Source organism: Zonotrichia leucophrys, chromosome 1 (assembly GCF_028769735.1).
Source record: "Zonotrichia leucophrys gambelii isolate GWCS_2022_RI chromosome 1, RI_Zleu_2.0, whole genome shotgun sequence".
Classification (NCBI taxonomy): domain Eukaryota; kingdom Metazoa; phylum Chordata; class Aves; order Passeriformes; family Passerellidae; genus Zonotrichia; species Zonotrichia leucophrys.
The window spans coordinates 24,927,127-24,940,319 of NC_088169.1; the positions used below are offsets into that span (position 1 = coordinate 24,927,127).

General features: G+C 37.6%; 1 protein-coding gene across 1 annotated transcript in view; it reads right to left on the minus strand.

Annotated features, from left to right (window-relative positions):
• The window catches only part of IRS2 (insulin receptor substrate 2), a 28,712-nt gene that overhangs the window by 6,811 nt on the left and 8,708 nt on the right, over nucleotides 1–13,193 (minus strand). The window lies entirely within an intron of this gene.

Here is a 13,193-nt window from a genome sequence, read left to right on the forward strand (position 1 = left end):
TTTAACTCTTGTCAAATGGTTAGAATAGTATCACTTTGAACTGCATTAATATAACCATGGGGAAAGATTAGCTTTTAAAGTGGGAACAAACTGCTAGATTGTCTGGGAAAAGGTGTTGCACATCAGTACCTGCAGATACTTTTTGGGTTTGTATGCCCAACCATAATGTCAAGAGGTCAAAATGCTCACCTGCTGTCATGGACAAATCTTCCAGAATTTCTAATAAGCATCAACTTTTAACCAAAGGTACTAAAAACCAGAATTATTTGTATTTGATGCCATATATTTACATGATAAATACTTATTTTACCTATGATCTTGCATTGGATTTTAAGCAGTCGACTCTATAGTAGAAGTATAGACAAGAATGTGGGCCATGCTTAGTTGACTTCAGAATTTGATACAATTTGTGTTTAATATAATTTTTTCAAGGTTCTTATAGATTTCGTAGTACTAATAACTAAACATTAAAATGTAATTATGTGGAAAATAAAAGGATTAAACTTACAAATATAATTGTAATGAATTTCTAGTGCTGGTCCAGAAATAAATTTTTCATATAAATGATTATAAATATAGGCACTTCTAATTTAAAATTAAGAAACCAGACATGCTCATTTTTCCCAGGATTAATTTAATACAGCTGTGATTATATCTCTTAATTTCAGAGCCACAGCAAATGTTTACTTTTAAACAAGTTTGTATAGATGGGATTTAATCCCATGCTTAGGGATAAAATAAATTAGACAGAAACCCCTCAACATAGTACTATCTGAAATATGTTCAATTATCCTCTCCCTTGCAAGCTGCGTATACAACCATTCAAAAGCATTACATGAAATGAAACAAAATCAAGCAGCTTTCTCTGAGTAAACAAAATGCTAGAAAATAAAAATGTTTAGTCCTTCTGCCCTTCCACTGGGAGCCTGTAAGAATGACAGAAACACATACACAGCAGCAGCAGATGTGGAAGATACACAGAAAATTTGCCACTAGAGAGATTTGTCTGGAGCAGCCACTCAAAGAGCCACTCCACAGTACACACACAGCACTTAGCCATCATGGAACAAGAAGTCATGCTCCTGGTTGATGACCATTATCATACATGTGAAATTGCCTCTCACCTTACAAACATCACCCTCTTCCCATATCAGTGCAGATTCACCACCCAACACCACAAGCATGGCCTCAGTGGGGCTGTTGCCTTGAATTCACAGCTCTGGTCACTACACCAAGGCACAGCTTCTCCCAGGGGCAGCCTGCCAGCAACGTGGGAACTCCAGCAATGCCACTTTGCACACAAAGTGTGGCTGGAAGTTTCTTAAGAGACAGAATTTTTGCAAAACAACATGCTCACCTTCCAAGTGATGGAAGAGCAAGGCTGGAAGGGATCAGTGACTAACACACTAACAGTGACTACCTACCAACCCCATCTCTGGAGACACAACAGCAACTGAATCAGCATGCCTGCCCCAAAAGCACATGCTAGGCAATACTCAGCTAAATTCACCAAATTCTGTGTGTACCTCTGCATTTCAGACCTACTCACCCTATGAGGAGCCAGCCATTCCAACTCCTTAGAGTCAAGGGAAAGAAACAGAGACTTTTAAGCAACAATTTTTCTGCCCTATTTTATATTGGGCTCTGTCAAATAAGAGTTCTGAAAGGTCTCAAACTCTGTGAGGTATACAACTTGGTATACCTTTTATGAACAGAGATGATGTCCTTTTACACACCTTTACAACTGCTGGGAAGTTTGCTCAGCTGGGATGTCAAAGGCATATTTGTGCCTGTTCTAATTTATATCAGTAGTTATTAACAAGGTCAACAAGTTTTGACAAGGAAGAAGAGCTCTTGTGAAGCAGAGCTTGATACTCTCACACAACTGCCAACTGAAATGCCATCAAACTTAGTTGTCCTATTTCCAGCAGGTAACAGTGAGGTGGGAAAAAAAACAAAACAGTACAATCAGACTTCTGGTTGAGATCCACAAGCAAGAGCTTGACTGCCATTCTAGGTAACACTGGACAAATATCAAAGTTCAAGAACTGCTCCTGAGCCACTAGGCTGAAAACACATGCCTGAAAACACAACATTAGAGTGTTCGCAAAGAGCTTAAAAGTATGCTTTTCCCATCTCTGACTTGGGATAAAAAGTAATCTTTTCTACTGGTTAAATTGAAGAAATATTCACATTAAAAATTTAAATATTCATAGGAACCAGGATAAGGACTCACGTAAGTTGTGGGAAGTCATGTTCAGTCTCTCTTTCTATTACAGTGGATATCTAATTATTCCACAAAAACAGGTGCAGTAAGAAAGAACAAGAGCACTCTACCCAACAGTATATGGTTAAGACATGCCATAAGGTGGTGAGGGGGAAAAGAGGACTGAGATCTTTTTTCAGCCAGAAAGGTACTGGACACTGATCAGTCCCAGGTAAGTGCTCTTGCCGCATAAATATCGTGGAGAGGAAACAGAAACACTACATCCAGGCACTCTTTCAAAGACTAATCCCTGCCTCCATCACTGCCAAATGGGCATAGGCACCCAGTATCAAAAGAGGCTTCAGATTTACAAGAGAATCCTAGAGGAAGACATTTATCTTCCAGAAAGCAGCATGTTTTAAAACACAGGGCTCTCCAGCTTTCACAGTCAACCATGCTCCTGTTTTGTAAACTGAACTTCAGATGGCTTACCAAGGAGACAAACACCCCTGGCAGGACACACATTCACTCAGGCATCTCACCCGCCACCCAAACACACTGGATGGTGACACACCTAAGGTTAGCCAGCTACTGCAGCTTTTGGACTTTCAGGTTAGGAGATATGTCCAGAGAAATGCATCATTTATCAGAAAAGATACACAGGGAGAGAAGTGAGAGAAAAAGAAAGCAGGGAAAGCATAAGAGGAACAACCTGGAATGCACAGGAAGGCAACATTTTCCCTACAGCTTTCTCTTCTTGCCACATCCCCACTTAAAACTTTTGAGCAACCTGAAGTAGGAGAAACATTTTAAAGGATTTTTTTCCAATTTTGTCAATACTTTTCTAGAGATCTTTTAGGGCCTCACCCTTGTCAATGTGAATCTGTCAGTAACAGAGAAGTGAGGAAAAGATTAAGCTAGGCAAGAAGTTTCATCATGTTCCATGATGAAAATACATCACCACTCCCTGAAACCATTTAGTGAAGTGAGCAATACAACACAAAAGTGCTGCACTGAAGCAGGTTATACTCTCCTCTAATCCAGTCTCCTCTCGCTGCCAGTGGGTCAAAAGCAGCTGCATACAAAATTCAAGATACAGATTTTGCAAATGGAGATACTACCCAAAGTTCTCTTTACTTTCTAATGATTTACCTATAAGGACAAGCCAGACTGTTAAAGACCATGAGCCAAGCTCTTCTTAACTTCTTTGCTACTGTAGACTATCAGCATTTGGCACAGTGCATACTTTCTGAAAGCCAGAATCACAAATTTAGCAAGGTGCCCCAACCCTGTTGATTTCAACATCTTCGCATTTTTCAGCCGTAATACTTATGACTCTGCAGAAGCCCACTAAGTCTTCTTGAAAACAGCCACTCTAACACAATCCCCCAGCAGACATTTCCTACTATTCCTTCCAAACAGTCCCAGTAATCAAACCAAAATGCTGTCTCAAAGAATGATACTTGGAGGATTTGTTATTTACAAATTTTCTTCTATTCTCCTTTGCATGAAATATTTTGCTAATAAGTGACAGAAAAAATTTAAAACTATTTTTACGTTGCATTTTTAAAACAAAGATGGGCATCTGTAACTTCTTACTCTGACTTTAATCCAGAGATGAATTAGCATTTTTTTCTCTAGTTGATATGGATTTCATTGCATAAAGAAGTTGGTATTGTATTAAGAGATGAAAGGAAAAGATGTATTTTTGTCACACAGAAATGATAAATATCACCTACATATCACTCCCAGAGGCTAACTAATACTTTGTTGGAAAGCAGAGGCAAAAAGCTTAGTGAGCTGTTTAGAAAAGTAATTTAGGTGGCTAAATTTTCTGAGAACACCAGTTTTGAAACTGGATACTGGTCAGAAAATAATTTGTGAAAGCAAAAAGCATATAATTATGTCCTCTTTCTTACCTATGTTTTACTCTCTTTCTCAAGCAAGAAACACAGATTATACTGAATGAATGCAATTGTTGCCAGCTCCACTGGATGCACCTTGAATCCTCCCCATCTAATAATTCACTGCAAAGAAAGTGAAGCAAGCCCAGAAGGATTTGCTCTGTAAGATCAAGCAGATACTAAAGCTCTGCATTTTTAAAGAAGGCAAGGTGAAAGCAAAGCACGAAGTTTACCCACACTCAGGAACAAGAGTATGTGAGACATGCAATCAATCTCAGTTCAGAAAACAGCACTTATTTCATTGGTTTTTTTCAGCCATGAGACTGCAGTAGAAAATTTTACCTCCCTCAAGAAGAAACAAGCAAAAAAATCCAAAAAAACCCCAACCTGTAAAGTATGAAAAATATGATGCTCTCAGAGTACAGTGTGCTTTCACAGCACTTTTCTCAAAGCTTCAAAGGGATTTCTTTAAAAAGATCCAAAAAATTAGTGTCAATTACTTGCAACATAACTAGCTCCAGTGCAAGATACACTTTCTTCTGTAATTAGAAGAGCTCTCAGTACTACAGAAACAGAGGTGTACCTACTGTTTCACCAGGTTTCTCTTCCTCTCCCAAGTGCTCTTACACAGGTGTCTTTTATTTGTTTTATCGCTCCCCATATTTGTTGCCAGCCAATATATTTATAAGCAATCAGTTACACTCAATTTTCTAAGAAAGGCTCACTAGTACCAATATAGCATTTTTTAAAAATGCATTTTACTTACAACAATATGTCTGACCACACAACTATACAGCTGACACTCGCATCTTTTTGAAATTTTATTATGCTGCCAGGACTGTTTCTATAAAACAGATTAAAACCCATCTTTGTCACTTAAGATGGAATACTTTAGAGATTGGCTCTCATCCCACGATGCTTAGCAGAGAATTCCCCTACATTTCAGGAAGACTTTCCAGCACATCAAGACCTGCATGCATTTTCTCCTACTGCCAACACTCCAGCTCTTTAAAGCTGCTTAGGACATCTCTAATAGGTGTGATGAGCACCCTAGGATATCATATTAAGGAACTATGACCTCCTGTAGGATACAATGCAGTAGCTGAGACTTTTTATAAAACTATGATGCTGTTCTAGAACAGAAAGATCACAGGCACTGCCATGAAGAAATACTTTGCAGAACACCAGTACTTCTCCCAAGGTATCTGCACCTTTGAAGCCCAAGTTTGCCTGCAAGTACCAAAGCCCTGATACTGTTGCATAAATCACATATTGTGAGTGACCAGGAAATATGTTTGAGAGTGTTCAGTCAACAGTGCAGAAGCTGCACAGCTAGAGAGAACACAAATCCCTTTTAATTTCACATTTACTGAACAAGTACAATGTATCATCAACTAACTCAAGTACAGTCCAGGTCAAGCAAGAATATATAACTATGTCAGCTGATCCACATACAAATATCAGTCTTATTTCAAGTCTTTCTACTTAAAATAAGACACTGCACAGCAGGGTTGATCTCACAAGGTGCAGATGTCTGGAAGTTAGATGTTCCATTTATGCCCAGCATATAGGCTCCCTCTGTGATCAAAGGAGGTGGTTTTGTGGTTTGGATTCATCTCCAATCTCGAGAGGCTTTGACCAGCCTCTTCAGTACTGACAGGCACCTGTATCCTTCGAAAGACTACTTATGGAAGACAGATCCTTCTCTGAAGAGGAGTCTTTTGGTAGGTTCCTAAGGGGCAAATGTGGGCATTACACAGTTATTACTACAGTTTTGCATAAAGTGCAACAGCATTGGCTAGATTAAAAACAACTACCATATACCTGGAAATCTAAACCAGGAACACAGGCCCTTAGGACATACTGGAGACATCTGACTTGCAAACTGCAACACGGAAGACATGAAGCAGCTTCACTTATGACACATACATGAAGGTCCCTTAAGACTCTCATGTCCTGGGGTTAACCTATAGCCTCTCCTTTTTTAATTAGAGTCATGTCCATCAGACCAAAACAGGATCCCAGCACAGCTGAATTTCACAAAACCTATTAAGAAAAACACAGATAAATTGCCTCCTCTGGAATATCCTCCCTCAGCTTGCAAATATCCCATCCCGTCTGGGCTAAACAATCCTACCAAAACATTTCTACAGCAAACACAAGCTGCTTGTTTACAACAAGGGAAAAAAAAAATCAAGCAAACAAAGCAACCTGAGGCACTAATAAAAGATACAGCAATTTTAAATGTCTTTCCCTTTGATGCCTCAGCCTCTCCAACAATCATCAAAAAAATAAAATTCAGATTCAATCTACATTTGAGACAAGGGACCACAGATACACTTTTGTACAGAGCAGAAATAAGTCTTGGACAAAATTATATAACCATGTCCACAAAAGATACAGGAAATAAACCCAGCATGAACAGAAAGCTTTTCAAATTACAGTACAAAATACCCTGTGGACTGTATTAGAGGTCTTTATTTCCAGTACCTATTTTTAGCTAAAATATCTTGAAAAATTAATTGAAGAAATTAATTATTACTATTCCAGAAAGACTATTATGTGGTTACAAATGGCCAAAAAAATGACCTAAGACAAAGAGGAGAAATGGTTCTGAGCTTCCCTATTAATATCTCATTACTGTTACAAAAAATCTCAGAAATCTCTGTCAAATTAAAAGTTACCACATTCCAGAAATAGGGAAGTTAAATAGCATTATCACCATATACAGCAAGAAAAACACACCTACTAGGAAAAAAACTCCATGATTCAATGAAGAAACAGAATTCCAAACTTAGAAGATGGTAAGGCTGTTTATTCCAACCATTACAGTCACAGCCACTGTATACTATATCCTGTACCACTTATTTTCAATGTTTTTCCTAAACTAAATCAGAATTTACACAAATTCCTCTTGCTCCTGAATTAATTTAAAATTAACAAATATGAGGCAACAGGTTTTTATGTATCAAGCACCAACAAGGCTAATTCTTACCTGGAGTAAGAAAACAATGTGTATCTAATGCAAATAATGAGTTAATGTATTTTGAGACATACTAAAATGTTTGACTATGGAATCAAAACTAAGATCTTACTCAGGTACAAACACATACACAACACAACTATACTAATGAATAAGATAAAGCCACTTCACACCCCAATAAAACAATGGGTTTACACGGTAAAAATAAATTAAGATTGCAAAAAAATTTAACATATGGATTCAATAAAGACTTCTTTGTCCACTGTTTTGACACCTTCAGCAGAACTTAATAAAACTTTGTCTTCAGAGCAGAATGAAGCATCAGCTACTCAGGTAACCCATAGAAAACAAATTGGAAAATCCCTCAAGAAGACAGGCAAAAAATGAGTGCCTGATAAAGGGGTTAAGACACCCAACTAAACACAGGATACACAAACTTCATTCCAGTGGGGGTGGAGAGTTTAGAGTTGTCTCTTATGCATCACTTCTAAAAATAACTAACTATTTCCTATGAACATGTTCTGAAGTCCCAGCACCTTTTCTTTGTTATTGTTACAAACCATTCATTCTGTTTCTCCTGGTCCTTATTAAGGATACTTGAGAAAGCAGAGAGCATCTAATTACATCCTCTTTCTTACACATATTTTACTTTCTTTCTCAAGCAAAAAACACAGATTATACTGAATGAATGCAATTGCTGCCAGCTCCACTGGATGCACCTTGAATCCTCCCCATCTAATAGTTTCACTGCAAAGAAAGTGATAAGGATACAGCATAAGCTGCACTAATTCAATGCTATTTCTTAGCAAAGTAGAGTAGAATACTTTAGCAAAGTAAGTGGAATACCAGCTCATCTACTTGACACAAAAAAAATCATAGAAATAACTCATAGTATGTGTTTTTAAAACAGTAAGGCTAAAATGTTGTCACCCTGTAAAAGTGACAACAGCCCATCTATGAGAACACAGGAAATTGAAAACATGAGGAGAAAACAAGTGAGAGGAATAGAGAATGCTGCAGCATTTTCTCTTACTGCGACAAGATAGCATCCACATAGTGGATGCTTATGGCAAGTTAAAGCCTGCCATGCTCATGACTGATGAAGCAGACTCAAGACTTCAGGAGTAATTTCAGACTCAGAAGACTCCCTAAATGACCCCTCACAACAACTCCATCAAACAGCAGCCTGGCATCCAAACACTCCACACAGCTCATCCACAGCCCTGCCCTGCTCTCTCTGCTTTCAGGCACAGCACTTCCACTGTGCTCACTCAAGCTGCAAGATCTAAGCTGTTGTTTCAACTCAACTCCACAGAGTCAAGTGCACACGTACTAAAATAAATGTCCATCAATTTACTTCCTGAGGGCTGAATCTGACTTCCACTAAAAATCAATAATATTTCACTACTATCAAGTTCTGATTTATTTAAATTTTTTTTTTAGTAACAGATACACTATCTCATGCTATCCTATCTTACAAACCTTTTGGTCCACTGTCCCTTGAATATTCACACTAACAGCAGGGAAGGACTAGTATGAGGCAAAAGAGGACCTAATCTAGAAATCACAGTACTGAAATACATCAGTGCATTTGTGGCTGGAAATCATCCTATTGGCTAACATTCAACATCCAATTATCATAAATTTATTTATTTATTTAGAGCCCACACAATTTACCATTTACATGAAAATACACCATTCAAGGTTAAAGTTAAAAGCTCATTTTAACTGAATTTTCATCTGACATTTGAAGACTAAAACAGAACCATATAACAAATCACCTTTCTTTAGATACCCAAAAGAAAGCATTATTATCCTAGCATTCATTAGAGCATGTTAAGAGTTTCTCTGGTATTTGTGAGAGTAACTACTAGAGTATTAGGACTGTAAAACAGTAAGTACTAACAGTTTTAAGTTTATGACCAATTATTTCAAGTATTCTGTGCATCAGGGTCATTCATATACATACATATATATATTTTTATTCCTAATGCTCATCCACATAGTTAATTTTCTATAACTATTGGTAAAGTCATGAGCACTAATTCTGTAACTTCAATCTTCAGAAAGTAATGTAACTTGCATGGTTATACAAGAGTGACTCAAAATCCAAACATAACTGTTTGAAGTTTTATGCTAGATTAAAACTAATTAGTTGTAAACAATTTTTAATTAAATGACTTTTCACAGTTCACAAATAACTTTCATGGCAATCACCAAGACAAATCTTTATTGTTTACATACAGGATTGTTACAATGAAAGTGTAATTTTTCCTTTCACTATGTTAAAGAGATGGTATTATTATAGTTCTATTTCATTAATTTTCCCAGAACTAATTGCTCAGGAATGAAAGCTGTTGTAGAAGATGCAAGTCCAGCCTCCTATAAACTTTACCAAATGTTTATGATGTAAAAATGAATGCTGTTACAACACAACTGAGTGCAACTGACTTCCAGGAGAACTCTACCTCCACCTTCCAGTTCCAAATCTCATTATGCCATCACAAGAAGTCTTTTTCAGGTATAAGTGAAAATTTTGGTTAGACACATCACCTGATTTTGGTTTGCCTTTTCAAGTAAACTAAACTCACTGGAGTTTTTGAAAAAAATCACTACCAGAGGAACTAGCAAAAAGACTACATAAGAAATTCACTCCATAACTTCTCAGTAATTCAAGCACGGGAGAGACCACAGTATTTCAATCTGTCAATTTGATGATGTAAAAGTTTTGCATTAACTAGAATACTGGTGAGGTTTGCATCCATTTGTCAATTCTACTCTTATTCTTTTAAATAATGCTAAAATGCAACATTACCAGTTATTGCCAGTAAGTTTCTATAGCCCAAATTATCTGTCAGTGAAGGCAGACTAAACAAAAACAAATAATTGTTTTCTTGTTCTTGAGCAACTATTCAACACCACTGACTTCTACATAAGAGTTAAGCCTAACCCAGCTCCAAAAGATTGTCTATGTCTTGTACAATGAGTATCATGATTTCTGGTGAGAAAAAGTCTAGATTCAAAGCAAAACCAAAGAAAAAAAATCACAAACAAGCAAACAAACAAACAACAAACAAAAAAACCAAACACCAAACCAACCCAAAATAGAAAGAAAGTCTTCATAATTCTGATTCCCTAACTTGAGAATACCACTCAATTTAATGAGATAGACATGACTGTCATAAACACTTAAAAATAATATACTGCCTCAGCGGACACAATGTAAGAGACTAATTAAAGCCAGCTTAGATCTTATTTCATTGACATGATTTTCCCACTGTTACTGGAATGATTTATTGATTTGTCTTTGACTGAAGAGAATCAAAGTCCTCTGCCTCAAGTTGCACTTAGAGTGGTGTTCTTAGTCTACTTCAAAGTACCTCTGAAACAGATTTGGAAATTGAAACTCAACAGAACAGTGAGTTTTATATCACAGCACAAATCAAACAAGTTTTACTCAAGCATCACTTGGAGAAAGCTTGGAAAATTCTAGAGTGCTCTACTATTTCTAAGAAACTTCTGCTGTTTGTGATTATCAGCAAATTTGCTATTTTGGCAACACACTAGAGGCCCAGTGCCTCCATTTCTGACCCCTTCAAACAAAAACAAGCTGCTCAACAATGTCTAATCCGTGCGTCATGTAATCCTGCTTAATACCCTACAAACTCTGGGTAATATTTGGGTAGTTTTTAAATTTAGCAAAGAACATCCTGGCCTAGTTCAAAGATACCCTTGCCTTGGGTAGTGTCCCCTAGAAACATCGCCCACAGTTGTTCCAAAGAAGAAAAGCAAATGCACACTTAGGAGTAAAAGAAATGAACAAAAAATAAAAGAAGAGACTGTGGTCTGGTGTCATAATGAAAACACATAAAATTACAAATCAAATTATTGAAATAGGAGCGCATTATGCAAACACCAAGCACACCACTCAAGCAGAGAGACATTCTGACTTTCCAGGAGTGCTCACGGCCCCGTGTAGCAGCCAAGCTCTCCGTGCTCACAGCGAGGGCAGCCAGCGCCGCAGGACAGACACAGCCCCGCAGTCACCAACCCTGAGCCACACCACACAGAGACAGCAAATCCCTGCCTTGAGACACCGCCTGCTTTTTGAAACATCATTATCTTACAAGTAAGTGGCTCATGCTACACATGCTACCAAAGAGATCTAACCCAAGTCCCATGATAATTCTTCAGCATACTGTCCTGCCTGTCCCACCTAAGATCTCTCAGAGCCTCACCGAAGGACAAATATGTTCCTATTTTGTTTAGGCTGTCAGGCAGACAGTCTCCAATCATTAGTCTCTTGTCAACAGCGATGCTGGGGTAGATTACTACTGTGTAGTGCTTGTAATGGCAGGTGCATGGCCCTGGGGCTGCCATCTGCCAGGAAGGAAGTGTTCTCCTCTAGGATGCTGAAGAGATTGACAAATAATGTAAACAAAACACTGAATCATCCCTAATCTATGCAATAAAGCTATTACATTACTCTTCTGCAGTGTAGATGCCACCATCAGAGGTGGGGGCTTAGGTTTGCAGCTTGAACTGTTTATTCCTAATTATTTTTGTGATTGATTTACTGAGATAAAAAACACACTCTGAAATAACTTTTGTTTAAATGAGATGGGCAATTCTGGATTTGAAAATAAACAAAAAAACCACCCTAGCATCAAGTATGTTTATTCTGGAAAGTATCTCCCCACTGTTCACTTATAGCAAGCCTCTTTCCAGAGAGTATTTGCCTGCACTGTGAGCAAGAACTTTTTTTTTTTTAATTACTATTTTTGATACAGCTATACACAAACTGGGGTAATCATCACTGATAAAAACAATTAAGAATGTTCCAAAGTATTTTTTACAGCAAAAATAGTAACAGAACTCCAAGTATTGTCCTTGGTCTTTTAAATTAATTTCTAAAGGGATTTCTCATAATGAGATTGAAAATCTTTCCTAAACAGTCTCAGTTTAGTATCCAATTTGTCACCTGAGCTACCAAGCAGTAGCTGCATGTAACTCCATGGAAATAAGCAGGCACTCACCTATTCTTCAGGAAAGTTACTCATTACTGTTTAACTGGCCACACAGAGACTACAACCTACTGCTGTCTTTGAGCCAGCCTCAAACATTACTGGATGTGTTAGCACTTTAACACACTAAGAAATATTTTCAAGTGGCCCTCTTTAAAGATGTAAGCAATCTTTGCATTGGTTTTTCTATGGTTTGCATCAGGCTTGTAATATCCAAGTTATAAAAGCTTGTGTTACCTACTGACACAACCTCACAACTAAGGGATTCATTCTACATGCACTAGTGTAGAAACTGAAAATATCATCTGAACCAGTAATCCTGGCTTCCTCCAAAGCTGACAGAGCTGAAGTGCAAACTGCATGCTACTTTATAGCGGGCATTTAAAAGACAATGGGAGCCACCTTTGCTGGTTCTGTTTGCTGCTGCTGGCTCTCCACAGCCCTGGCAGACTGACTAATCCAAGAAACACACATGCTAGATAGCTAAAGGCAGTTGACACAAACACAAGTGCAAAAAAACCCCACCAAAACAACAACAAAAACAAACAAGTTTTCCTTTGAAAACTGCTACAGGACAGCCAGTGTTTTCAACAACCAGCAACAACGGGACTATTGAGCTGAACTTGGCTTTTCAAAGCTGCCACTCTTGACCCCCTACACACATACACACAAAACTTTAAAAATAACTACATGCCAGACAACAGACACAAAGAAAACATATCTGAACTTTGGAGGTCACTACACCATCTTCTGAAAACTCAAGGGATAATACTGATTTCCATGAATACACAGATCACTTCAAACATTGTAAGAAATTACAGAAAAACACAGAGTTGTGAAACTTTCAAAATTACACATCCTAATTCAACAAATCAGTCACCATATACACTTGAAATTGCTATTACACATTGTGTATCAACTTAATGTTAAATCTTCCGCAAAATTTGCTGTATCAGGACTTAACACAATGAACACAGACACAAAAAACAAAAACATATGGACAACCAGTATAAAAAGTATCCTATATTTCAACAAATTCAAAAGAAAAAAGCCACAGATACAACCATTTTTTAGAT